General features: G+C 45.3%; 1 long non-coding RNA gene across 2 annotated transcripts; it reads right to left on the minus strand.

Annotated features, from left to right (window-relative positions):
- Positions 1-1,726: 1,726 nt before the first annotated feature.
- On the minus strand, positions 1,727-25,472 carry LOC114693829. Of its 2 annotated transcripts, none has more exons than XR_003734613.2 (3): positions 24,249-25,472; positions 3,112-3,556; positions 1,727-2,707 (listed from the first exon to the last, which is right to left on the minus strand). It is a non-coding gene; the product is annotated as an uncharacterized LOC114693829 (long non-coding RNA). The 2 variants fall into 2 exon arrangements; XR_003734612.2 differs by lacking the exon at positions 24,249-25,472 and adding an exon at positions 24,038-24,242.
- Positions 25,473-27,331: the final 1,859 nt, after the last annotated feature.

A 27,331-nucleotide genomic window follows, 5' to 3' on the forward strand; every position in this document is an offset into this window, starting at 1 on the left:
ACTGCCCAGTGCGGGTGCTGAGACTCAACCTCAGCTCCTCTGCAACAGTGGCAAGCACTCTTAACTACTGAGCCATCTTTCTAGCCCTGTTATTTTTAATATATAAATTGCAAGTTAAATTTTGTCACAGGTGTACTTGTATAGAGCAGAACCCAGTAGTTCCCTTCTTAGGGAAGGACACAGATACCTGAAGCTGAAGGTGGAGCCACATCTTACCTACACCTTCTTTTCTCCTGTACATACATGCCTATGATAAATTCAATGTATACATTAGGCACAGGAAAGGATTAGCAACAATTACACAATAAAGTAGACAATCGTAACAATATGCTGCAAGATAATTGCCAACATCAATACTCTTGAGCTTTGACACTGTTATTAGAGATTTTTACAATTATCCATTATTTTGTGTATTATATTATGTAGAGGGGAGTAATGCCTCAGTGCTGGTGTAGACAGCAGAGGACAACTTGCAGGAGTCAGGTTTTCTCTTCCATCATGTCGGTTCTGGGGGTTGAAGACAAATCATAGGGCTTACATATCTCTCTCTCTCTCTCTCTCTCTCTCTCTCTCTCTCTCTCTCTCTCTGTATTATTATGTGGCCACACATGCTAACTCAGGCTATCAAGCTTGGTGGCAAGCATTTTTATCTATTCTGTCATCTTGCCAGCATCTCACCATCATTAAGCAAGATAATACTTAACATAAGGACTGTGATGATGATGTAAGTTGAGTTCAGGAGAGCTTTTCCAGGCTCTTGGTGGACTTGACTCAGGGGACTAGGGTTCTGGAAACTCAACTGCCACCAAAGCCACCCAAGCCAGTGGCTTCCAAATGTATTGCCTCATATCCCAGAATAAGGAAACACAGACAAGGAGTGTGCCAAGCAAATACAGGTTTATTAAGGAAAAGTGAGAAAACTCCTGAGTATGACAGGCACATGCAGTCTTCCCTGTGGCCCTTTGTGGGTCTTATGGTAACCAGTGGATGAAGACTGGGTGATCTTTATCATGACTGGTCTTTTTTTTTTTTTAGTGCATTATGAGCCAAACCAGTAAGGAGCCCACATACCTTGACCAGTTAGGTAGTTATTTAGTTATTTGCCTATTCCAGGCTGGGGTCATGAATGCCACATAAGCAGCTCATGATCCACCATCAACCCTGTCCTTACTGTCTAAAGGAAGCTAGTTCCTGTCTCAATACTCCAGCCGTGGGTCTAGTAACTGAAATGACCAGGTATCATACACAGTATGGAGACACTAGGCAGGGACGATTCACTGTCCATCACAGGCAGGACAGGAAGGACAGTGTGAGGTTTGAAAATGCTATTTGGGAGCCGAGTGGTGGTGGTGATTTGTAGCTAGAGTTTTCTCTCCAGGTCCCGCCAAGCCCAGCAGTCCGATAGTCCACTTATAAAATAATCAGTCAGAAGCTTATATTATTTAAACTGTTTGACCTAATGGCTCAAACTTCTTACTATCAAGTTATTCTATCTTAAATTAACCCATTTCTATTAATCCATACTTTGCCACATGGCTCATGGCTTACTGGTACCTCATATCTTCTTTGTCATGGTGGCGGCTGGCAGTGTCTCTCTGCTTCAGCCTTCCACTTCCCAGAATTCCACCTTTAATCCCAGCACTCAGGAGGCAGAGCCAGGAGGATCTCTGTGAGTTTGAGGCCAGCCTGGTCTACAGAGCAAGATCCAGGACAGGCACCAAAACTACACAGAGAAACCTTGTCTCGAAAAACCAAAAAAAAAAAAAAGGCAAAAAAAAATGCTATTTGAGCTATCATGCAATTTAAGATGTATGAGGTGTCTATTTCTGGAATTTTCCATTTAATAATTTAGGGGTTAAGATAATTCTTTTTAAATGCCAAGGTCCTGACTGCCATTGTCTTTACTTACCTTCTCTTACTTTTCTCCCACAAGGGAGTCACTTTGCTGATCAGGTTCTGTCTGTTCCAGTCTCTCTCTCTCTGAGGTGTTTAGAAAGCAATATAAAGGCATTAACACCTGACCCCCTTTGGTGATATATGTTCAACTCTTTGAAAAGAATGTTTATTTTTGAATAGCAATGTCAGAGTTGGGTATAGTGTGACATGCCTGTAATCAAGCCCTGGGGAGGCAGGAGCAGCAGAATCAAGGCCAGTCTGGGCTGCACAGGATGTTGTCTCAAAAAATAAAAGCAAGAACAAAAATATGCCAATGCAAAATTCTTCAAAATAAAATGGTGCCTCATAGTTGATCATGAGCAAGTGTTTTTGAATGTATAATCTAGTTAACTATGAATAATTTGAAATACATGAGTTCTTGATAGCATAACTCTGAGAAATGTGAATAATTTTGTGACTGCTAATTTAATTTTCTGTAGAATTTGCTGCTTTGCTATTGTCCTGTTTTTCCAGAAACAGTCGTGGCTGCCATCTCCACACACTCACTCGGCACATCAGAGTGTAAATGAAGCTCACCGTATGTGCATTTTCTAGTGTGATTCTCCCAGTCATTCTGTGAAGCAGGTGCTATAGTCTCATATGTGCATCTTCTAAAGCGGTCCTCCTAGCTACTCTGTGAAGCAGGTGCTATAGTCTCTTATGTGCATCTTCTAAAGCGGTCCTCCTAGCTACTCTGTGAAGCAGGTACTATAAGCTTATATGTGCATCTTCTAATTCGGTCCTCCCAGGCTCTCTGTGAGGCAGGTGCTATCTGAAATGTAGGACAAAAAAGAAATGTATATGAGACAAATGGCAGAAGCCCAGGCTGAGATGGGAAACTATGCCCTCGGGCTAGCAGATGGCTCTGCTGGTTAAGGCACTCGCTGCCAAGACAAACCCGATGACCTAGGTGATATCACAGGGACCCACATGTTGGAAAGAGAGAACAGATTTCCACACATTGTTCCCTGAATTCTACATGTATGGCATGGTACACATGTACCCACACACCTTCAACCCCCCCACCCCCATACATGGCATGGTACACACGTACCCACACACCTATAGCTCCCCATGCTCCCACTAAATAAAAACTTCAAAGCAAATTTTAAAAAAAGGAAAGAAAAAAATGTAGTAATATTTTTTTTTCTCAAAGAAAGAAAGAAACAAACAAACCTTGCCCTCCTTTGAGCTTTCTTCCATCATAGCATAGAGGGTTACAAGAAAGGCTCTGGTCAGATCCCCTGGGTGAGAAGTCTGACACGGAGGTAGGTAACCGTGGGTCTGTTACCTCTGTGCTTGTCTTCTCCTCTGTGGGGTGGGAACCATAGCCACATCCTAGGATCCTCAGAAGGCTTAAAGACATGAGCACACTGCACACAATGGCAGAGCAGGCAGTTCCTTCAGCCTTCCTAGGGCAAATCTACTCGAGGATGTCCGTCTTAACTCTGGATATCGAGTTCCCTTCCCTACTGTCCTGGCAGCAGTGGTCTGGAGTCTTCTCCCCCACACAAGGAGCGGCATCCGTGACTTCAGGCTCTTATCTCTGTGAGGCTCAGATGCTCAGCCTCTCAGCTTCATCATCAGATAAAGGACAGCGTGACTTCATTCCCACTTCAGTCTTCCCACAAAAAAAAAAAAAAAAAAAAATGAAATCTGGTAAGACAGAATGCTAACACACTTCAAAGCTCCTGTTATATAATTCAAAAGGAGTTTAGAGGCTTGCTTTATTTATCTTAAATTATTCATGGCATAAGTCTTTAAAATATTTAAACTCCTATACCGTCAAAGGAAAACGCTGATGGAGTGTTTTCTATGGGGGAAAGAAAGAGGCACTAGGGATGCTGGGACTAGAGCTGGCTACGGCAGAGCAGCCGGGCAGCCTTCAAAGGGATGTTCCTGCACGCTCCAATTTCTAGACCAAGGAATGCTTCCCTTTGGGGATCAAGGTTTTGCCAAATGGGATTAATTTTTTTCCAAATGTTGCTTCCAAGGAGGAGCCTTTAACAAAACATGCAAAGATGTGAAGAAGTGGAAATGTCCTTCCTTCCATAGCTAATGAAACCACTCATTAGCGGAACACCAGGGTGCTACAAGCTAGACACTCCGTGCAGCTGGCACTCATTCTGAGGAGGATGATTCATTACCATGGTTACTGATGCTGGAAATATTACCTTCTGCAATCAGCATGCACACAGACCCTTTAAGACAGTGTAAAAATTAGAGCACTGTAAACAATTCGTGAAAATTGTCCCCTGCCCTGGGGCTGAGCTTACACAATGCTACCTTCAGGGCATAAAAGCAGAGGGGGCGGTGGCTGGAACCAGTGAATCTCCCAGAGGCAAGACAGAAGCGCAGGGAGTGAGTATAGGTCCCACCCCTGCCCCTCCCTCATCGTGTGTGTGTGTGTGTGTGTGTGTGTGTGTGTGTGTGTGTGTGTGCGTGCAAGCTTGTGATAAGGAACCTGGTAGAGTGACATCTGCCTGCCTGATTAGTGTGTTTACGATCGAATTCTGGTTTGCCAAGTGCACAGTCAGCTTTGCAAACAGTCTTGGGAAAATGACTGCACATTGTGGTGAAGTAGTTCTAAAGTCCAGCGTGCTTCCTTGGATAAAGAACTTCAGGAGAGAAGCCGAAGGTACCTCAGGGTTGGAGTGTTTGCCTGATCACAGATTTGATCTCCAGTACACAGAGAAAATACAGTAAAAATTAGTGGATCCCTGCAACCACAGAAAAAGTAAACAGATTTAAAAAAAAAAAAAGACAACAGAGGGAAGAAGGCACAAGGAAGGGAGGGGAAGGATCTGGGACTGGGAGGTGTAGGGATGGTGGGAAGGGATGGAGAGGAGGAAAGAAACTAGTTTGAAGGAAGGGAAGCTCATTAAGTGCATGCAGATTCTGATTTCAGCATCTCTGGATTACTTCCCAACTTTGGGAACAGGAAGATAGACGATCCGTCTCTGAGAAATCTTTGACTGTGAGTGAATCACTCCTGTATACTTTCAGCTCTATTGCAGGGATGCTAGCACCTTCAGGCACTCCTTGCTATTGAGAAACCTGCCTGACTCCATTTTGAAGGCAGGAGCCATTATGCTGTATTGTTAAAAATAAGTTTCTATTTACTGAGCTTCCTCTGTTTCCTGGAACCTGACTGTCACCAACCCATGACCTTGATTTGTTTTTGAAAATACCCTTACACTCCCTGACCCTCCCTGAACCCTTCCTAATCACATGGGTGGACACATGATAGTTTTATTTATTTTTATTTTTTTGTTGTTGTTTTAGTATTTTCCCTGTATTTCCTTATTGCCCCATTGTCTCTCTTCAGTAAAACTACTTATGATTTTCTCCTTAAAAGGGACCCAAGGAATGGATTCACTGCTGCTCTCTTTAACTCAACTTAGGAGGCAGTCTCTGGCCAGCTCTTGGGTGTACCCCAATAAAAAAAATTCAAGCTTGCTTCAAATTTGGCTCAAACTGTGGTAATGGTCTTATTCTCACGGTTGAGATTAACATTTTCTGGAGGTCCCAGCGAGATTCAGACCACCCACCCAAATTCTAAACCCAGACCTTCCCTCCAGAACTCCTGGGGGTGGGGCTGGGGGACTGCCTTAGGAGGCACGTGCCTTAAGAGGTTCCAGGGTTCTGAGATTGCCTTCAACATGATAAGAAAGGTAGCAAGCATCTACAGAGGCCTTCTGGTGAGTTATAGTCTGCTTCTGCTTTGTGGGACTCCTATATTGGATGTGGAGGGGGTTCAACAGGATCCCAATATTCTCCTATCCAGGGCAAAAAGTGAGATGTTGCACTGCCCACCTGAGGTTGTTGGTCTGTTTTCATGTCCTGTTTGTCTTGTCTTTTTACATCTTGTCTTATCTTGGCTTCATTTTTACTGTACTCTTTCTGTCTTTTATGCTTTCTGTGTTGATTGGTTTGTTTTGGACTTGGGGCAACTGAACTAATGAACAGTAAGGGTAATAATACTAGCAAGCCTAACTGCCCTCTAACCTGTGTTCTAAAGAATTTTGATGAATCTTACCCTGGTATAGTTAAGGAGGATTATGATTCTCCTATCACCAAGTGTCACCTCTGAACATTCTGTGAAAGTGAATGGTCCACATTCAGGGCTGACTGGCCCTCCCAGGGTACTTTTGATTCTCAGATAGCCTGGGCTGTGGTGCATGTCACCTTCCATAAGCCCAACTACCCAGATCAGATTGGATACATCTTGCCTCAGGCTGAAGCAACTTCCAACCTGTCCCCCCATGAAGGTCTATATGGCCCTCAATGGACAAGGGGGCCATGCCGTGGTTGTCAGAGACCAATGATCTCCCTCTGAAAACTGTTCTGCAGGACTCACAGTTATCTTTAGATAAGAATCCCTCCTCCCTCCATAAAACCATCTTTATCCTCTTCTCCCCTCCTCACCTTAGCCTCCACCTTTGCCACCCCAGTCCCCACCAAAGGCCTCACTTTGCTACCCTGTCTGTGCCCACCCCTACTCCACCGTCTAGTTCTTCCCTACCCCTGCCAACTCCCACCTTCAGCTCTTTCCTACCTCCCCCTGCCTTCCCTCCTCCCCACACCTGCCGGAGAGTCCCATATGGCCCTCCCAACTTCTCCTCTGATCCTGATTCTGGGGTGGCTCCTCCTTCAGTCCTCACTCTCCTACAGTCATTTCCTGACAATCGCTACCTGTGCGTCCCTTTCTCCACACAGATCTCTACAACTGGAAGAACCAGAACCCCCCTTTCAACGCTAGACCTGATTCCTTAATTTCTCTAATTGAGTCTGTCTTTTTCAATCATCTCTCCACATGGGATGACTCTCAGTAGATTCTCCGTACCCTCTTCACCGCTGAAGAAAGGGAACAGATTCTCATGAAAGTAATCGAAGCACTCCCCAGGATAGCATCAATGGCTGGTGACCAGAGGGCAGAGGTGATTGACCGTGCTCTGCCAAGAAGGAGACCCCAGTGGGACTGTAACACAGAGAGGGGCAGGAGGTCACTCAATGAATACCACCAGGCTCTCCTTGAAGGGATGACATGGGCAGTCCAGAGGAAACCCACTAACTTACCTGAGGTAACAGATGTGAAACAGGGTCCAGATGAATTGCCTTCAGCTTTCCTGGAGCATCTCCTGGACACCTATTGGCTATACACTCCTATTGACCCAGAGTACCCGGCAAATCTCAACGCAATGAACCTGGCCTTTGTTACTCAATTAGCCCCTGACATATGTAGAAAGATACAAAAGATAGATGGGTTTGCAGGAAAGAACAGGTGAGATCTATGGGAGACAGCCCAGAAGGTGTTTGACGGTGAAGGTCTTCTGATAAAGAAGATGGGGCATGCCACCATGGTTGCACTGAAGCCTCAGATACTCTCAACTCTGGCCATGCACACCATGATAAAAGGAGGAGACCTTTACAAAAGGAATGTAAGGAAGGAATAAGTATGCCTGCTTCCTGTAAGGAAATAGGTCATTGGTCTGACTGTCCATGCCAGAAACAGGTAGACCTCCAAACGCAAGCCAATCCTAGCTATATAGGATTAGTGAGGCTGAGGCTCCCTTGAACCAGGCCCCCAGAAGCCTATTGTAGCCTTCACCATAGGGTGTCAACCTGCAAAATTTCTGGTGGACACAGGGGCTACTCATATGGTATGACAAGAGCCTCTGGGCCCCCTTACCAACCAAACAATGGAAGTTCAGGGGTTAACAAGGGATATCTGTGGTGGTAATTTAATTATACTGAAATGTGATTTTGATTGTATGTTAATAAATAAAGTTGCCCGGGGGTCAGAGCTATTAGAGCTATAGCAAGAGTGTGGCGGTGGTGGTACACGCCTTTAATCCTAGCATTCCAGAGATAGAAATCCCTCTGGATCTCTGTGAGTTCAAGGCCACATTGGAAATAGCCAAGCATGGTGGTGACACACTCCTTTAGTCCCGGAAAACCAGCCTTTGATCCCAGGGAGTGGTGATATAAAGCAGAAAGATATATAAGGCGTGAGACCCAGAAACTAGAAGCATTTGGCTGGTTAAGCCTTCAGGCTTTGGAGCAACACAGTTCAGCTGAGAGCTATTGGGATGAGGACACAGAAGCTTCCAGTCTGAGGAAACAGGACCAGCTGAGGAACTGGTGAGGTGAGATAGCTGTGGCTTGTTCTGTCTCTTTAAATAGATGAACAGTCAGGAAATAGGGCTCTCATTCGGGAGGCTGGGACACCGCAGGCGGAAGGGTGAGATTTTGGCTCTGAGCTCTGACCTCTCGGCTTTCTCTTTCGCATTGTTTCTGTGTTTCTTATTTGGTGGGACGGTTGGTTACATCTATAGATGTCAAAGAATACAAATGGACCACTGACTGGACTGTTAACCTAGGACGAGGAGCAGTGACTCATTCTTTCATTGTTATTCCTGCATGTTCCTGCCTTTTAACTGGGGTGGGACCTCTTGAACAAGCTCCAGGCAACAATATCATTCTCAGGAGACTCTCCTAGGTTGCAACTGGGAGACCCTGCTTTAACTATAACCTGCCCAATAAGTGAGGGATAGCCGCCCCTCCAAAATCCAACCCATTCCCTGGAAGGGGAATGGGAAAAGTTGCTGACCCAGGAAATTCCCATAGTTTGGGCAGAGGACAAGCCTCTTGGCTTGGCCAAACATGTGCCCCCATCATAGTGTAACTAACATCTGGGGCAGTGCCCATTGGAGTAAGCAATACCCCATCAGTTCAGAAGCCAGGGAAGAGAATAAGATTCACATCCTTGAAGCAGGCAAACTTATTCCTTGCTAGTCAGCCTGGAATACCCTCTTGTTGCATGTCCAAAAGCCTGGAACTCGAGACTATAGATCAGTACAAGACTTGAGGGAAGTGAACAAGAGATAGCATCCATTTACCCAACTGTCCCAAATCCCTATGCTTTGCTCAATGTCCTACCATCAGAGCATAAAGTTTACACTGTGTTGGACTTAAAAGATGCATTCTTAGCTTGGCTGTGGTGGTGCATGCCTTTAATCCCAGCACTCGGGAAGCAGAGCCAGGCAGATCTCTGTGAGTCTGAGGCCAGTCTGGTCTGCAGAGTGAGATCCAGGATAGGCACCAAAACTACACAGAGAAACCCTGTCTTAAAAAACAAAACAAACAAACAAACAAACAAAAAAGGTATATTCTTCTCCTTTCCTCTGTCAAAATTAGGTCAGCCCATCTTTGCATTTGAATGGGCTGATTCCGAATATCAGGATAACTAACCTGGACCAGACTGCCTCAAGGGGTCAAAAACTCCCACCATCTTCGATGAGGCACTCAACTAGGATGGAAGTCCAGTAAGTACCCCGAGCTAACTTTGCTTCAATATGTAGATGATTTGTTATTGGCTGTTAAAGATGAAGAGGAATGTCTGAGAGCCACCAGGGGACTTGTAGAAACTCTAGCCCATTTAGGTCAGAGAGTTTCTAAAAAGAAAGCCCACATTTGCTCTCTCCAGGTTACTTACTTAGGATATGAACTGAGAGAATGGAAAAGACTGTTGTCCCAGGCCGGCATAGCAGCTGTACTGCAAATTCCAACTCCAACCACCAGGAAACAAGTTAGGGAATTTCTGGGAGCTGTTGGATATTGCTGTCTTTGGATACCTGGGTTTGCTGAAATTGCCCAACCCTTGTACTCTGCTATGGCTGAAGGCAACACCCCTCTGGAATGGACTGAGAACCATGAACAGTCCGTGTAAGAATTTAAAGGGGATCCTGGTACAAGACCATGCATTAACTCTCCCTGGTATCTCCAAGCCCTTTCATCTTTATGTCCATGAAAGAAAGGACATTGCCAAGGGAGTCCTGATTCAGACCCTGGGTCCCTGGAAAAGGTCCATAGCTTACATCTCAAAGAGACTGAATCCTGTAGCCTGTGGATGGCCACCTTGTTTAAAAGCTATCATAGTCACTGCAATTCTTGTAGAAGAAGCTGATAAGCTCATGTTGGGACCGATCCTAACTGTAACAGCTCCACATGCTGTGGAAGCTCTGCTGAGAGATACCACCAACTGGTGGATGTCTAATGCCCATCTGACCCAGTATCAATCCCTTCTTTTAGATAAGAACAGACTGACTTTTGATAAATCACAGGCCATTAATCCCACCACCCTGCTGCCAGTTGATGACCCTGAGGAGTACATCCATGAATGCCTAGAGATGCTGGACATCATCCAAGGTATGTGACCTGAACTGACAGACATTCCTCTCACTACCAGACATATGGAGATCTCTATATGGATGGCAGCAGCTTCATTCAAGAAGGAACCATGTATGTGAGGGTGGCAGTTGTCATAGTCCAGAAGGAGGTCATTTGGGCACAAGCCTTGCTGAGGGGCACATCTGCCCAGAGAGCAGAAATAATTGCTCTGACACAGGCTTTAAGATGGGCTGGAGGAAAAAGGGTGAACATCTACACAGACAGTTGATATGCTTTTTCCGTGGCTCATGGCCATGGACAGATATATAAACAGAGGGGCTTACTCATCTCAGAGGGAAAGACTATCAAAAATAAATATGAAATTGTCCAGTTGCTGGAGGCCATCTGGCTACCAACTGAACTGGCCATAATTCACTGGACAGGACATCAAAAAGACAAAAATCCCCAAACTCAAGGTAACAGCCATGCAGATCAAGTTTCCAAAAGAGGATGCTCTTAGGGAACCCAAACCCCAGACTGTCCTGGAACTATCTGCTGTCCCTGAGCCCCAACTCTGCTATGATGAAGATATTCTTGAGTACAATCCAGAAGAGATTAAGTCACATTCTGACTTGGGGGCTCAGGAGAGCTGCAATGAATGATGGATCTTGCCTGATGGAAGAATCTGCATGCCAAAAGTACTGGGCCAACATTGCCTAACTGCCTTGCATCATGCCATGAACTTGTCACCTGAAAATCTCAGACCTCATCTCCCCCCATGTCTGGCCACCTGGACACTGAGGGAAACTTCAGAGCATTTCAGACTACTGCCTGACCTGTGCCCAGGTAAATACAAAGAAGGACATACTTCCCCCAGGTCAATGGAGTCAAGGTATAGTAGTATCCAGCGAATTTTGGGAACTGGACTTCACTGAAGTCAAGCCAGGATTGTAAGGCTACAAATATCTGCTGGTCATTGTTGATACTGTCACAGACTGGGTAGAGGCCTTTCCATCCAGAATAAAAACAGCCCAAGTGATAGCTAAGAAATTCATAATGGAAATTATTCCCAGAGTTGGACTCCACATATCTCTGGGATCTGACAACAGCCTGGCCTTCACAGTTAAGTTATCTTAATTGCTGTCTAAGGCTCTTCACATAAATTGGAAACTTCATTGTATGTATTACCCTCAGAGTTCAGGAAAAGTAGAGAGAATGAATAGAAAACTTGAAAGGAGATTTAACTAAATATACTCTTGAAACTGGTGGTAACTGGGTTGACCTCTTACCTTATACCCTTCTCAGAGTCTGATGTATCCCCTATCAAGAAAAGCTCAACCCATATGAAACAGTCTATGGGTGACCACCTCCCATGATCTCTCAGCTACATGCCAGACTGTTATCAGATTGTCTCACTCCAATCTCTGAGTCCTTAAAAAGATTGAAATTAACTTTGGATAAGATTCTCCCTCAGGTCCCGGCTGCTCAACCTGTTGGGTACCACCCACTTGGTCACCCACTCCAGCCCAGAGATGCTGTATTATTCCACCACTTCAAAACTGACCAGATTGAACTTAGATGGAAAGGATTCCTTACATTGTGATTCTCTGGATTCCTACTGCTGTTAAAGTCACCTGTATTTCTGCCTGGATTCATCACTCACAGTTCAACTCACAGTTCAAGAAGGCACCGGAGGAACCCACAGAAGAGGAGCTCAACCCCCAGAGGTGGAAAATGACTGAAAATGGACTGGTAAAAATCAAACTTTCTAAGGTTTGACTGTCTAACATAACCTTGTGTTCTTCCTGTTGAAATTGGCATCATGATCATCCTATGGCTAACAGTTTTGTTGTTTTATTTCCAACCTTTGCAGACAGAACCTAAGTGTATCTTGACAGGGGGAATAAGAGGCACCCTATCTTAGGAAACACCCTGATATTGTCTTGCCATGCAAAAGATTGCTTTTATCCACCGGGTCCCATAGTTTAGACAAAAGAAGGGAACAGTCTTTAGCCAGATGGATAGAGGATATTTGGGATGGACTAATCTAACTGGCCAATCCCAATGTAATAACACAGACTTAGCATAATCAAATATTCTTTAAAGGGTTCTGATAATGGAAATTAAAGGTATGCTAAAGTAAGAAGGGGAAGGGAAGATTCGTTAATCACTTCAATTGAATTTAACATGCCCAGAGTAACCCTGTCTGTAACTAATAATGTGGAATACAATCTCTGGGTCCATCTAGCACTAAAAAGCCAACAAGAAAACTCCTTCTGTTTCAGAGGAGATCCCTCTATTCCCTGGCTCTTAAAAAGAAATTTGTATGGAATAGAGGTTTCTTCTGAAAATTATACAATGATAACAGAGGACAAAATAGAACATGCCCCTTGCTAATGTTTTAAAAGCTGTGACTGATGTTCCTGTTGATAATGTCTTTTTCCTCCTCTGTCTATGTTTTGATTGCACACATGTCCCTTCTTATTGTAATTCCACTTCTCATCATCTCCACCCCACCCCACCCCCCGTAAACAATTGCCCTTAGGATTTTTCTGTGAAAATAATACTTAGTCTGCACTCCCAGGAGGACATAAGGGTTTTTGTGGGATTGGTTATGTTCCACCTATTTTACTCAGCAAATCTTTACAATCTGAACTATAAGAACTGTAAGAGCTCTTCCTGAAAACTGCGAAGACTCCTCACATCTATTAGATCCCACTACAGTGGCTGCTACCCCAGCCTTCCTGTCACCTGTCCCAGGACATGTTGTTGGACCACAAAGAGAGGTTTCTAAAACAGCCTGTCTCATTTCAAAAACTACTAATATTACAGTAGAAATATTAGCAGAAATGAATCTCCCAAGAAATGGGAGAACTGAGAATAACTGTTCTTCAAAATAGAGCTACTATAGGTTAACTATTACTTAAACATAATCCTGACTGTCAGCAATTTACCGGAATGCGCTGTTTCAATATCTCGGGTTCTCTCATACTATTGACAACCAAATTGATGGTCTACATAAAGAAATAGGCAGAGTCTCTCAAACAAATTTAGACTGGCCAATATGGCTAAGATGTTTCTCCCCCTTCATTGGCCACCTAACACTGTTTCTACTAACTAGTTATAATCAGGCCCTGTGCCCTCTAGTGTGTCGATAACTTGATCACCCACCACACACACAATTCTAGAATCATTGCTGCTCAATGATATTATTAAGACATCCCCCTGTCAAACACAGGGGAACACAGGTCAAGTGGGGGATGAGGAACCTGCCTGACCCCATTATGATGCATTGTTAAGAGTAAGTTTCTATTTACTGAGTTGCTCTCTGTGTCCTGGAACCTGACCCTCCCCAACTCATGACTTTGACTTGTTTTTGAGAACACCCTTACACTCCATGACCCTCCCTGAACCCTTCCTAGTCACATGGTGACCTCATGATTTTAAAAAAAAAATTTTGTATTTCCTTACTACCTCATTGTCTCTCTTCTGTAAAACTACTCATGATTTCACTCTTTGAAAGGGGCCTGAGAAATGGATTCACATTTGCTCTCTTTAGCCCGACTTAGGAGGCAGTCTCTGGCCAGCTCTTGGGTGCACCCCAATAAAAAAAATCAAGCTTGCTTTAAATTTGGCTCAAATTGTGATAGTGGTCTTATTCTCACCTTTGGGATTGACACTATATCATAAGGTCTTATTCACATTCAAAAAAGGTCCCTCCATTCAGAACCCTCTTGTTTGTAAGTCACCCTCATTTGAACACACTCTGGAGGGAAGCCTCCTTTCTGCAGCAGAATCCTCCATAAACATCAAAATCACTGTGCCGGTTAGTTTTATGTTAACTTGACACAAGCTAAAGTCATCTGAGAGGAGGGAGCCTCGATTGAGAAAATGTTTCCATAATATCTAGCTGTAAGACATTTTCTTAATTAGTGATTGATGGGGAAGGGCCCAGCCCATTGTGGGTGGTGCTATCCCTGGGCTGGTGGTCCCGGGTTCTATAAGAAAGCAGGATAAGCAAGCCATGAGGAGCAAGTCAGTAAGCGGCACCCCTCTATGACTTCTGCACCAGGTCCTGCCTCCAGGCTCCTGCCCTGTTTGAGTTCCTGTCCTGAATTCCTTTGAAGATGAACAGTGATATGGAAGTGTAAGCCAAATAAATCTTTTCATTCATAATTGCTTTTTGGTTATAGCTTTTCATCGCACACTGGAAACCCTGATTAAGACAATCACTAAGTCAGTCCAAACAAGAGCACAGCAGGGGATAGCTCCTCTAATCACAACACGGTGCTTTTGTGCCTTGCAGCAAGCTCATAAGGCCAAAGAGAATGCTCTAGATCTCACACTCGACACCATCATCATTATCATCACCACCATCAACATCATCATCATCACCACCATCATCATTATCATCACCACCATCATCATCATCACCACCATCATCATCATTACCACCATCATCATTATCATCACCACCATCAACATCATCATCATTATCATCGCCATGATCTTCATCATTGAGACAAGGCCTCATCACTCCATAGCCTAGGCTTGCCTGGAGCCCATTATATCACCCACAATTTTGGCCTCAAACTTGTAGCAATCCTCCCTCCTCAGACTCCTGGGTCCTGAGATTACAGATGTGAGGTACCACCTCTGACCAATGTGACTAATCACATATTATTTGAAGAATAGCAGTTTTCCAGTACTTTATTAGCTATCAGGATGAGGTCAAACAGAGCCAACTTGATAAATACGTACTTATTCACACCAACATCCACACAGCAACACCATAAAGATAGATTCTCCACTGAGCAAGGATTTGTTTATAGTTGTCATTAGAGACTACACATGTAGGAAAATGCTAGTGTATATTCTAATGTCTACAGTGTACACACACACACACACACACACACACACACACACACTTGAATCAATGTGCAGACTCTCTTCCCTTTGAGTACAAATTGTTGCTGATTAATCTTTAATTCTCCCTTTCCAGAGTGCACAGTCCCTGGGAAGGTTCTTACAGTACGTCATACTTCTCAGTGACAGAGAGAGAGAGTGTGCACTGGATTCTTGCTCTTGGTTCTTCAACTTGACTCCTGCCTAGTGGCTCATGGTCTACCTGGTGTGGAGAATGGGTGACACTTTCTGAGTCTGCCCCAGAGCTTGAGTCTCCAAGCCCAGCCTGGAGGCAGCCTTTGATTCTTCTTTACTTTATATATTTTGAACTTTAGTGACTGAGAATAGCAGCACCCTCTGGGCTCTTCTGAACATGATACTTTACCATGAACTTCTCCTCGGTGCCAACGGTTGACACTGAAGTACAAATGGTCTCTGATTTACTGAGGTCCTACAGTTCTTTGTATGCCAGTGGAAAGAAATACTTGTTCACACAGACACACAGATTTTTTAAAAATTACATCCTTACTTATGTTGTGTGTGGGAAAGCACGTGCATCTCATGACACACCTGTGGAGCTCAAAGGACAGCTTTTTGGGATTCAGTTCTCTCCCTCCACCATGTAGGTCCCAAGGATTGAACTCAGGCCATCCGGTTTGGCAGCACTTATCCACTAGGCCCTGGATTTGGGATTTTGGATGTGGTTCTTTTCCTGAACAGTCTGATCCTGCCTTGATGCCAGGAGGCGGCAGCAGCAGCCGCAGCTCCCAGCCAGCCCCACATTCACAAGCACACAGCCGCTGTTCTAGAATACGCCGTGTTGCTGAGATAGGTCGGATGCTCTACAGGTTTTGAAAATTCAGTGCAGTTTTGACTTGTGATACTTTCAGCCTGCAGTGGGTTTGCAGGACATAACCTCCACTGTAAGTCAAAAAGCTTCTCTCAGAATGTTTTTGTTTTTGTTTTTCGAGACAGGGTTTCTCTGTGTAGCTTTGCGCCTTTTCTGGATCTCGCTCTGTAGACCAGGCTGGCCTCGAACTCACAAAGATCCGCCTGCCTCTGCCTCCCGAGTGCTGGGATTAAAGGCGTGCGCCACCACCGCCCGGCTTCCTCTCTCAGAATGTATTCAGCTGCATGTCCAAGCATGGCAGTAAGAGCCAGGGCCAGGCTACATTGATTTATAAGCTTCACTCAGTAGTCCTAAGCAGATTTCATCTGAAGCAATAGATACAGCAGCAGTCATGTAAAGCCTTGCTTTTTTTCCCTTCTGGAGAATTCCATATCCTCCTGAGAACAGGCCTTAGCCAATGCCGTGTCTGCTCAGACTCCAGAGGAATCCTAGGATGCTGCACAAGATCCAGGCATACAGAGGTGCTCCTTTCTCCCAGGGCCTGGCTTTGGAAGGGTAGGGAGACTTAACAGATCCTCGTTGCTCCCCTCCATGTGACGTCCCTGTGTCCAGTGGAGACCCTGAGGACAGAGTGGCTTTCCAGACTGGCTTCTTCCTTGGTAGGGACTGTGGTAGAGGGAGTAGAAGCACTCAGTTGTCGTCCATCCTAATGGACCATGAGCTCCCCTCTGCTGCGACCTTCTCTCTGAGTCGTGGGAAAGATGTGTCACTTCTCTGAGCTCGGATCCCTGGCAGAGGAAATCACCTACCCAGCAGTAAGAGTGAGTCACTGAGATGGACATTAAAAGTTACAAACAGCCTGCCTTCCATGGACACCCTGCTTCCTGGCCAAGCACCTAGAGGTGAGGAGTCCTATCACACACTCCCATCACTACAGCTTCCCATCCTTGTGGACTGCACCCTCTAGGTCTGTGAGTCAGAGCATCCTTCCTCTCTCAAGCTACTTGTTGGGGAACTCAGTCGTGGTGATGAGTACCTGACACCGGGTGGTGATGGGACATGGATATTTTACTCAAGGCTTCACAAGGAGTCAATAAGGAGGACTCATGGTACACAACACCCAGAAGCTGTGGACCCCCTCATCAGACAACTTCGTTCTCCCAGGGTTTTCCTCACCATGATCAACCTCATCTCTTCTGCTTTCCTTGCAAGAGAAAATTTAAAGATCTCACTGGATTCTCCCAAGAAATCCAGTCCCCGCCCTCAGCTTTGTGCCCTGCACAGACATGGGCTGAGAATGCACGTCAACTTGGACCTAAAGCCTTCCAGTTTTTTTCTGACCGCATTTCTCTGGTACTTTCCTCAGAGATGAAGAGAAACAAACAACAGCAACAAAAATAAGAGAACCCCCATGTAAGAAGTAAAAAGTCCCTCCCTTCTAGATCTCTGGGGCTTCTGACGCTAGGGCCTGATTTGTTCAGCTCCCTATGTGTGCTACTCCTTGTCTGTGTCAGATGGCTGCTGTTTCTATCCCATCATGCCTTGGGAGAAGTTTAACAAGAATATTAAAAGTGTGGGGCCAGCAGCTTCCATCTGCCATAGGAAGTAAACCAGAGCATGTGGCCTTGGCATCCTCTGAGCAATCAACAAGAGGCCTAGCTTCCTGGCAGAATTAAACCCTCCACCACAGACTCCATCCCCACCAGCAGTGAGTGTGTGTGGCGTACCTCTCCAGCTGCGCCCCGCTCCCACCTGGAGGTCTGGGCACATACAACTCCTCTCAGTGTGACAGTAAAAGATAGAATTAAGCTTCATCCACCAATGTGTCAGTCTGCATCTTGGATAAGAGCAGGTTACTTACTCTATCTGGACCTCAGTTTCTTCATCTATAAAGCATACTCCAGTGGTTGGAATGAGAATGGTCCCCCACAGGTTCATACATTCAAATGCTTGGTCTCTAGTTAGTGGAATTGTTCCGAAAGAATTAGGTGTGGCCTTATTGGAGGAGGTGTGTCACTGGGGGCGGGGTTTGAGGTTTCAAAAGCCCATGCCAGGCTGAGCCTAGCTCTTTTTTTTTTTTTTTTCCCCCCCGAGACAGGGTTTCTCTGTGTAGCTTTGCGCCTTTCCTGGAGCTCACTTGGTAGCCCAGGCTGGCCTCGAACTCACAGAGATCCACCCGGCTCTGCCTTCCGAGTGCTGGGATTAAAGGCGTGCGCCACCAGCGCCTGGCTTGAGCCTAGCTCTTTCTGTGCCTCCTGCTTGGGGACCAGACGTGAGCTCTCAGCTACTGCTCCAGGGCCGTGCCTGCATGCCGCCATGCTCCCCACCACAATGGCCATGGACTCACCCTCTGAAACAGTAAGCCAACCCCCAATTAAATACTTTCTTTCACAAGCCTTGGCCGTCGTGTGCTCCTCACAGCAACAGAAAAGTAACTGACACACACGTGTGTTTCCTTCCGCAGTGGACTGGGTTCAGACCCAGAACCTGACATAGCAGAGTGATGACCTCCTCCTGGTTGGTCTCAAGCTCCTGAGTGTGGGCTTCCAGTCACCACCCGATTGGCTTCATTCTGAGGGAGAGTTGAAGAAGGCCACGTGTCTTCCTCAGAAGCTGGCTCTTTTGCCACGTGAGTCCACATTCCTCTTTCCTTCCGGGACCACAAAACCATCACTGTTTTTCTCAGATAAGAGAAAATGAGCCAGTGCTCATCAGCTGGGCAGATTTTTGCCTCCAGACATCTTTGCTTTCACAGCTGGGCTGGGGTGCTAATTGATGGAGGCCAAGGATGCTGCTGAACATCTCACAGCGGCCAGGACAGACCACCACAGCAAGGGATCCTCGCTTCAAAACAGCGTCAGGGCTGAGGCTGACAGCCCTGTACTAAACTGAGTGGGTCTTTGGGTTTCATCTGTATCTCAGATGTATATGTTCACGGACAAACAGTATCTTTTTATTAAATGGGTAAAGAAGTTATCAGAGGGAGCCATGTGAAGGGTCCCCTCGAGGACAAATTCTCTGGGAGAAAAATACCAGTTGTTATCAAGGGAGTAAATTCTGAGGTGATTTTCCATTTATTTAGTGGTTGTCTGTCTGTCTGTCTGTCTGTGGTGCTGGAGAAGAAACCCAGAGTCTTGGGGACACTGGAGAATCACTTTACACTGAGCTATCTTCCTAGCCCTGGATTCTTTTTCCTTCTTTTTCTTTTCTTTTCTTTTCTTTTCTCTTTCTCTTTCTTTTGTTCTTTTCTCTTTTTCTTTTTTTTGGACAGGATTTCTCTGTGTAGCTTTTACCTTTACTCCTCAAGTACTGGGATTACCATGTGTCCCATCCCCCTGGAAGGTCCCCTTGTATTTTAAATCTTACAGTGTGATTTGGGCAGTACAGATAAACAAGTACATGGGGCTGGAAGTGTAAAGCAACAGGCCAGTTCCTGCAGGCCCAGTGACCGGCAGTCTCGGCCCACCAGCTGGGCCATCTGCCGACACCCAGTACGCTTTGAAAATGCATGAGATGAAATCACACCAAGAGTGCGCAGCATGTGGAGGGTAGGAAAATCCATCCATCTGAAAACAATTTAAGTAGGGTTTTTAAATCCATTTAGTTTCGACTTCATTGTTCAGTAAGTCAGAACACAGCAGCAGCGACAGCCAGAATAACGGTAGAACAGTCAGGAAGAATTTCTAGTTTGACTCATTTTTTTCTTTAAACGTTTGTTTTTTCTTTCTTTTTTTTTTTTTCAAGAATCTATTTTACTCTGTCAAGTCATTAAATATTGTCAAACCAATTTGTGTATACACAGAGTCTAGGTAGAACCTTAGAGTGTGGGAGAAAAGCACTTAAAATACCTCCTACATTGTAGGACATGTAGCTTTCTTGATAGTGAAAAAAAATACATTTATAAAGAAGTGAAGTTGTGATTAAAATGAAGTGGGAAAAGACTCCAACAGAACACAAAAGGTTCATCGGCACAAGACACTTAAAAGTCCTTTTCATTCAAAGCCATTGAGAGACTTAGATCCCAAAATACTACTAGAGGACTCGTCACTCCCCACAATTCTTAGCTGAGCATGTGGGATACAATAAATGCTGTTAGTCACTGTCAGCAGTGGGGATAATTTGCATATGATTTACATACAATCTTTTAGCAGGCAGATTAAGGCATTCACAAGTCTAATCTTTTTTCTAAAAGGGGATCCATTGACAAGTGGATTGTTTTCATTGTGTCAGACTTCCATCAGCTCTCGCCCCTGCCTCTAATCACTGGATATTAGCAAGCTCATAGATTGTCCTTTTGATAAGTGTATTAATATTCTGATCAGGAAAAGCAGGCATGACAATATTTGATCTTGATCACTGAACTTTACAGTGGTCAGGGAATAGAGGGCTGAGTTTGGTTCTTCACTGAAAAATGCCAGTGTTAAGAAACTATAAAGCACATTATTTATGAAAGAGAAACATGCCCTGCCATGAATTAGTGTCAGCGTAGACTTCTCTAATGGACACAATTTATTTGATGAGCTTATCTTACCCATATATTCTTGCTATAATCATCTACTTATGTACTCCTTGATTCATTTATCCTGCTTCCCACAAATGATTCTGGGAGGCACTCATGCACATCCAATATATTAGCTGCAAGGCGAGTACTTTTAGGGGCAATCTATTGTGCTTGTAGAGAATGGAAAAGAAAAACAGCTGCCTCTTTAGATGACTGGTAATGCACCTGCAAAGTGTGTTTGTTTCAAATAAGACCTCCAGAAAAGCTGTAGTGAGAGAGCTGTTAGCAACATCGATATGGCTGTATATTTCCACCATGTTGGGATTTACTGAATGACAATAAATCACTCTATATTGATATTTTTTTCAGTTTTCACTCACCACATAGTCATCATTCCCTTGGAACTTGTAGCCATCGACAAACACAAGTTCTTTCAACACAGTTGCTAATACCAACTCCAATCACATTAAGTGTCACACAATTCATAGGTGCAGAACAGCTAAGGAGGGGTTAAAGTGGTTTCGAAATTCAAAGGGCTTGCTTGATACATGATATACTCTGCACTGGACCGTGACTAAAGTCAGGGCATGGATTGGATGTGTCTTGCTCACATGGGAGAACCTCGTTCTCATCGCAAAGTTTATCTCTAATGCCACTGAGACATTCCTTCACTGGTATTAGAGGCCCATTTCTTCAGGATTCCAACACAGTCTGAAGACCGGCTGAGACATCCAGCTTTGTGGACTGAACAACTACTGGATTCTTGGTCTTTTGATCAGGAGACAGCCATTGTTGGACTAGCCGTATTATAGCCTGTAAGCTACTCTAAGAAATCCCTTTTAAAATATGTTCATTCTGTTGGATGTATTCCTCTAGAGGACCCTGACTAATACAATGCATGAATGGGAAGGATGCATGACTTCAGGATAGGGTATCCCTGGAGTGCAGTAAAGACAGAAACGCGGTGGCCATGACATTGAACTCTAGATGTCCGTGCTAGGCACCATACCTGTAAACCTTTGCTCAACAGAGTTTAGACACAAGTATGAAGACCAACTCACATTCTAGTCTTGGGTATGGGAGCCAGATGTCTATTACATTCTTCTCGAAACTTTTCAGTGTATGGAACTATTTAATGTTTCAATGGTGAGAGCTTAAAGTGATGAAGAGGGAGCTTGAAGACTGATTTTTTTTTTCCCTCTCGATTCTCTCAACCGGTGGTTCTCAACCTTCCTAATGCTGCCACCCTTTAATATAGTTCTTCATATTATGATGACCCCCAACCACAAAATTATTTCATTGCTACTTCATAACTATAATGGTACTACTGTTATTAATTATAATGTAAATATCTGATATGTGACCTCCAAAGGGGTCATGACCCACAGGTTGAGAACCACTGCACAATAAGAATGCTGGAGCAAGCTGCTGTTCTTGCAGAAAAATTGTTTTCCTAGCCACATAGGTAAGAGCTGTCCTAGGAAACTGTAATAAAATCTCTCGTGAGATAGATGGTGTAAACTGCTATACATTTTAGAACACGTGCAAATACTGACTTACAGAATACACACCAACATCTTGCTCCCCTTGTTACTGCCATACATAATAGACTCCATCTCTACACTCAGAGGGTATGTTCGCACATGCTGGTCTGTGGGTTTATTTGACACTGCTGGCCTGTTTCACCGGGTTCGGGGCTCCCTCCGACTCAAATACAGATTTGTAGAGAAGATGCTGGGGTTACTGTAGAAAGTGGACAACAAAAACAGAGGCTCAGGGGAGGGAGACAGAGATCAGAAACCAAGGGACGCCGCTGATGTTATTAAGAATGTCCGTGGGGAGCAACATAAAATTAAAACCAAGAGCGGATCTGGGGCAGATCATGTACCAGCCTCCACAGCCATCTCTTTCAAAGGCTGGCTCAGTTGAACATGATTAACCTGAACACACCAAATTCAAGAAGGCTTTAGACTCACACTCTTCCATGCAAGGCCCCTCCTCCTGCGCAGGCCACACTAAACGATCCTTCTGAGTCATTCATTTTTCTCTGGAGTCCATTTACCTGTGTGGGAGCTGCAGATGGCGTCTGCTCCCCTTGCCACAAGTTCAAAAATCCTCTGTTGGACATCCCTGTCCAGCTAGACCTTTGGAGGGCAGTGGGTCTATTTCTACTAACGTTTCTGCTCTCCCACTCACATGCCAGGGTTGGCTACTAAGTGCTTTTAAAAATAAAAATTAAAAGGCCTCAAAAGTGGTGCTGATTAACTCAACCGTGTGTCTATACTCTCTACCCCTAAGGCCCTCATCAGAGCCCTCCAGTCATATTTAAACATTCCCTCCCCTTCTAGGTCTCCATAGGGCCCTTTCAAACTGTGCGGCACCCTACGTCCTCCACACTCACTAAGAACCCGGGCATCCTTTGTTCTGATGGTGGCAGCTTGCTTTATCCCTTCTCTTGCCTACATCTTCTTTGGGGTTCTAGGAAAATGGCCTGAGTGTGGCCAATCACAGGGCTGAGGAATGGAACCTGTGACCAGCTCTTGCTTGGCCACTTTCGGAAATCCCAACCCCGATTGGCTCAGAGGTGATCACATGCCCCAAGGGCTGACCAATAAGAACCATGTAAAATCCTCGTTCTTTGCTTTGGTGAAGTACAGGTCTTTGCCCGATCCCTTATTTCTAACTGTGCTATAGTCTCCCCTTATCCACAGATCCCTGAAACCATAAATAGTAATGGACCTTGTATAAAATTTAATTTAAAATTTAAGAAGGGCATGTTAGCACATGCCGGTAATCCCAAGCACTCCAGGAGGCTGAGGCAGGAGGATTGCCACCTGTTAGAGGCAAAGTATTAGCAAAAACTAAGAATATAAAATAACTACAATAATGTTATATTAAAGTTTAATGAAAGCACTGAATTATTTCTGGAACGTCCCATTTGGTGTCTTTACAGCATAGCTGAACTAAAGCTGAACTAAAGCTTTGAAAAACAACACTATGGGGCAGGAGGGACTGTTGTACTTGATCTTCAGAGGCTGAGCCAGGGACTGGGCAGTAGGCCTGAGAGCAAAGGCCAATGCAGCAGGGAGTCATGGGCAAGCTCCCCCACCCCCCACCCCCAAGCATCACTGTAACTGTGGAGTGCCGTGCTGAAACTAGCCCTGACCTCTTCTGCACTGCAGAAGGCGTGACTTCCCACTGCAGCCAGTCAAGAAGCTCGCTCTGTCCTTCTACTGGGACATTTGCAAAGGGCCATTCCCACTCTCCACATCAGCCTGGGCCATCCTCCTGTCCGTACTCAGTTCTCACACCTTCATCCGGTGGCCCCGTGGCCCGCCTCCCTCTGCTGCTGCCCCACCTACCCACACCCTCACCAACTGGGCTATCACAAAAGATGCCCTCTTGCGGGCAGAGGTCTCACCGCCCCTCCCTGGATCCCGCATCCTTTCTCCGGAGCTTGGCTAGTCAGTCACCCCTCTTCCCTTGACCTCAGTCTTTTCTGCTCAGAGGAATCTTTATCCTCAGCACATGAACTTAGGAATGGGGGAGAGGGAAGAAGGGAGCAAAAGAAGGGAAGATTCCTTTCTTCCAGAAAGCCAGCCCTCCCCCACGGCCTCTTTATGGGCTCTACAGCATGCTCTGTGCAAATGCAGTCTATGCTGGTTCTTTCTCACCGTCCACTACAATTAGGATTCTGCCGCGTCGTTTCTCCGAATCTGCCAAGTGCAATAGCCTACTTTCCGCGCTGTCCTCTCTTTCACAGCCGGCCTGGCAGGCAGCCCCCTCCCGGATCTCACCGCTCCAGCTCAGTGGCTCTGCCCTCGCTTCCCTTCCCTCCAGCCTCTTTCAGATCACAAAGCCTGTTGACATGCTGGCAAAACCCACCTTTGGTTTCCCTAGAAACAGCCACTTTGCATGGTGCTGGTCCAGATCCTCAGCAGCAGACTGCATCATCCCCAGAAGATAGGCAGTTTGTATAGTGGTAAGCGGGGTGGAATTTTCAGAAATTCAACCCACACAGCAGCACTGGCCTGCATCTGTCCAGGGAGAAAGCTTCCAAATCAGAAACTATCACCCAGCTGTTGACACAGAAAAGCTGTCTCTCTAGGGTTTGTGGACCCATATTCCACATCAAGTCTACATGGAAGAGGTTTCCTGATTTTATTAAGTACCCCCCTCCCTGAAAGCTCCTTCATCTCAGCCCGAGGCATAGCTATAAAAGAGCACAGTGAGGTTTCCACCTTTCTAACCTCTTAGGTTAGGTTTTGCCTCAGTGCGATCGAATTTCTTGTCATTCACAGTTTACAGGAAGAAGCATTTATTGGGGTCCATGGTTTCAGAGGTTTCTTTTCAGTTTATCACAGTAAAACAGCTCAGTTTGCGACCACAGGGGTGTGTGATGGAGGCTACTCCCATTAGAGCGAACTAGAAAGTAAAAGCAAGACAGGAAGTAGTCAGACAATGGACCCCTAAGGACCCACATGGATTGGAGGCACATTTCCAATGTAAACCCTAACACTTTACCTGATAAAGGGCTGTAAACATCAATTGGCTGTGTAACCACAGGCTTGTGGTAGTTACTTTCTCCTGACAAAGACAACTTCAGGGAAACCGGTTTAATTATTTAGGTTATAGTTCTTGGAGTACAGTACATCATGACCCAGAAGTCCTGGCAGAGGGAGTATGAGAGAGCCGGGCACATTGGGCTCACAGTCGGGCTGCAGAGAACCTCCATCCACGGGTGCTCAGATAGTCTTCTTTGTTGTGTAGACTAGGACCTGAGCTAGGGAATAGTGCTGCCCACCGCTGGGGTGGGTCTTCTCCCTTCATTTAACCCAATCCAGACAATTCCTCACACATGTGAGCAGAGGTTTATTTAATCTGTATGATCCTTCACAAGTGTGCCTGGAAGTGCATCTCCTGGGTGATTTCAGATCTTGTCGGCAATCAACAGTGAGCATCATATCTGTAGACAAAATTCAGAGACCAAAGCTCAAGAACCGAGTTTCACATGCTAATGTCCCAAGGGCCTCAGGAAGGAAGGTTTGTACAAGTACTGGAAAGCACACGTTATATCACCTTTTCTTTCTTTCTTTTTAAAAAAAAGATTTAATTTTATTGTGTGTTGTAAGGATGTTTTGCCTGCATATATATCTATGCACCCTGTGTGTGCCTGGTGCTCTTAGAGGCCGAAAGAGGTCTTGAGATCCCATGGAACCAGAATTACAGATGTTGTGAGCCACCCTGTGTGTGCTGGGAAAGAACCCACACACAAACACAGCCATCTCCTCAACCCTGAGATCACTTTCTTTTTTTTTTCTACTTTTTATTTTTATTATTAAGAAATTTTCTATTCTTTTTACATACCAACCACAGATCCCCTTTTCCTCCCTCCTCCCTTCTCCCTCCTCCCACCCCCCAGCTGTCTTCCCCAGCCCACCCCCCATTCCCACCTCCTCCAAGGCAAGGTCTCTTTTGGGGACTCAGCAGAGCCTGGTTCATTCAGTTGAGGAAGGTCCAAGGTCCTCCCCCCTAAACCAAGGATGCTCAAGGTGTCCCACCATAGGCACTAGGCTCCAAAAAGCCCGCTCATGTACCAGGGGCAGATCTCGATCCCACTGCCTGGGGGTCCCCTAAACAGTTTAAGCTAAACAACTGTTTTGCCTATCCAGAGGACCTAGTCCAGTCCCATGGGGGATCCACCACTATTGATCTACAGTTCATGAATTTCCACTAGTTTGGCTGGCTGTCTCTGTACGTTTTCCCATCATGATCTTGATGTTCCTTGCTCATAGAATCCCTCCTCTCTCTCATCAATTGGATGGAGCTTGGTCTGGTGCCTGGCTGTGGATCTCTGCATCTGCTTCCATCAGTTACTGGATGAAGGCTCTTTGATGACAGACAATTCCTGGAAACTTCCCTAACACCCTGTTTCTCCCTGTTCCCATGATGTCTTCAGTTATCATGGTATCTCTTTCCTTGCTCTCCCCTATGTTCTCATCCCCCATCCCTTGCTCTCTATTACCCCCCTCACTCCTAGTTTGCTCATGTGAATCTCATCTATTTCTCCTTCGCTGGGCCATCTATGCATCCCTCTTAGGGTCTTCTTTGTTAGCTAGCTTCTCTGAGGTGTGGGTTGTAGTCTGGTTATCCTTTGCTTTATATCTAGTATCCACTTATGAGTGAGTATATACCATGTTTGTCCTTCTGAGTCTGAGTTACCTCACTCAGGATGATATTTTCTAGTTCCATCCATTTGCCTGCAAATTTCATGATATCCTTGTTTTTAACAGATGAGTAATAGTATATGTGCCACATTTTCTTTATCCATTCTTCAGTTGAAGGGCATCTAGGTTGTTTCCAGGTTCTGGCTATTACAAATAATGCTGCTATGAACATAGTTGAGTATATGTCCTTATATGATTGAGCATTCCTTGGGTATCTGCCCAAGAGTGGTGTAGCTGGGTCTTGAGGAAGATTGATTCCCAATTTTCTGAGAAACTGAGATACTGATTTCCAAAGTGGCTGTACCAGTTTGCACTCCCACCAACAGCGGAGGAGTGTTCCCCTTGCTCCACATCCTCTCCAACATAAGCTGTCATCAGTGTTTTTGATCTTAGCCATCCTGACAGGTGTAAGATGGTATGAGATCACTTTATTCATTGGTTCAAACAGGCAGCAACTCTGAGAATGGTGCCAGCTTTAGGAAGCTTGAGAGCTTGAACACTGGGCTTTGATGTCCAGAACCTCTTTGCCCTTCCCAGCCCTGCTCACCAGCTTTCCCTCCTTGTCAGACTCCCACTGCAAGATTAGAGAGTGAATGGCAATTTCCAGTTATATCAGTACGCAACCCCGGCAAGCATAGGGCCCCTCCCCCAAATACCCCTCACAAAAGATGCAGAAGGAGGTCTCCCCGAACCCGTGTCTCAAGTGGACTCAGTGGGTTACTCAGTGGAGACGCTCAGTGT

The sequence above is a fragment of the Peromyscus leucopus genome, chromosome 9 (assembly GCF_004664715.2).
Source record: "Peromyscus leucopus breed LL Stock chromosome 9, UCI_PerLeu_2.1, whole genome shotgun sequence".
NCBI lineage: Eukaryota > Metazoa > Chordata > Mammalia > Rodentia > Cricetidae > Peromyscus > Peromyscus leucopus.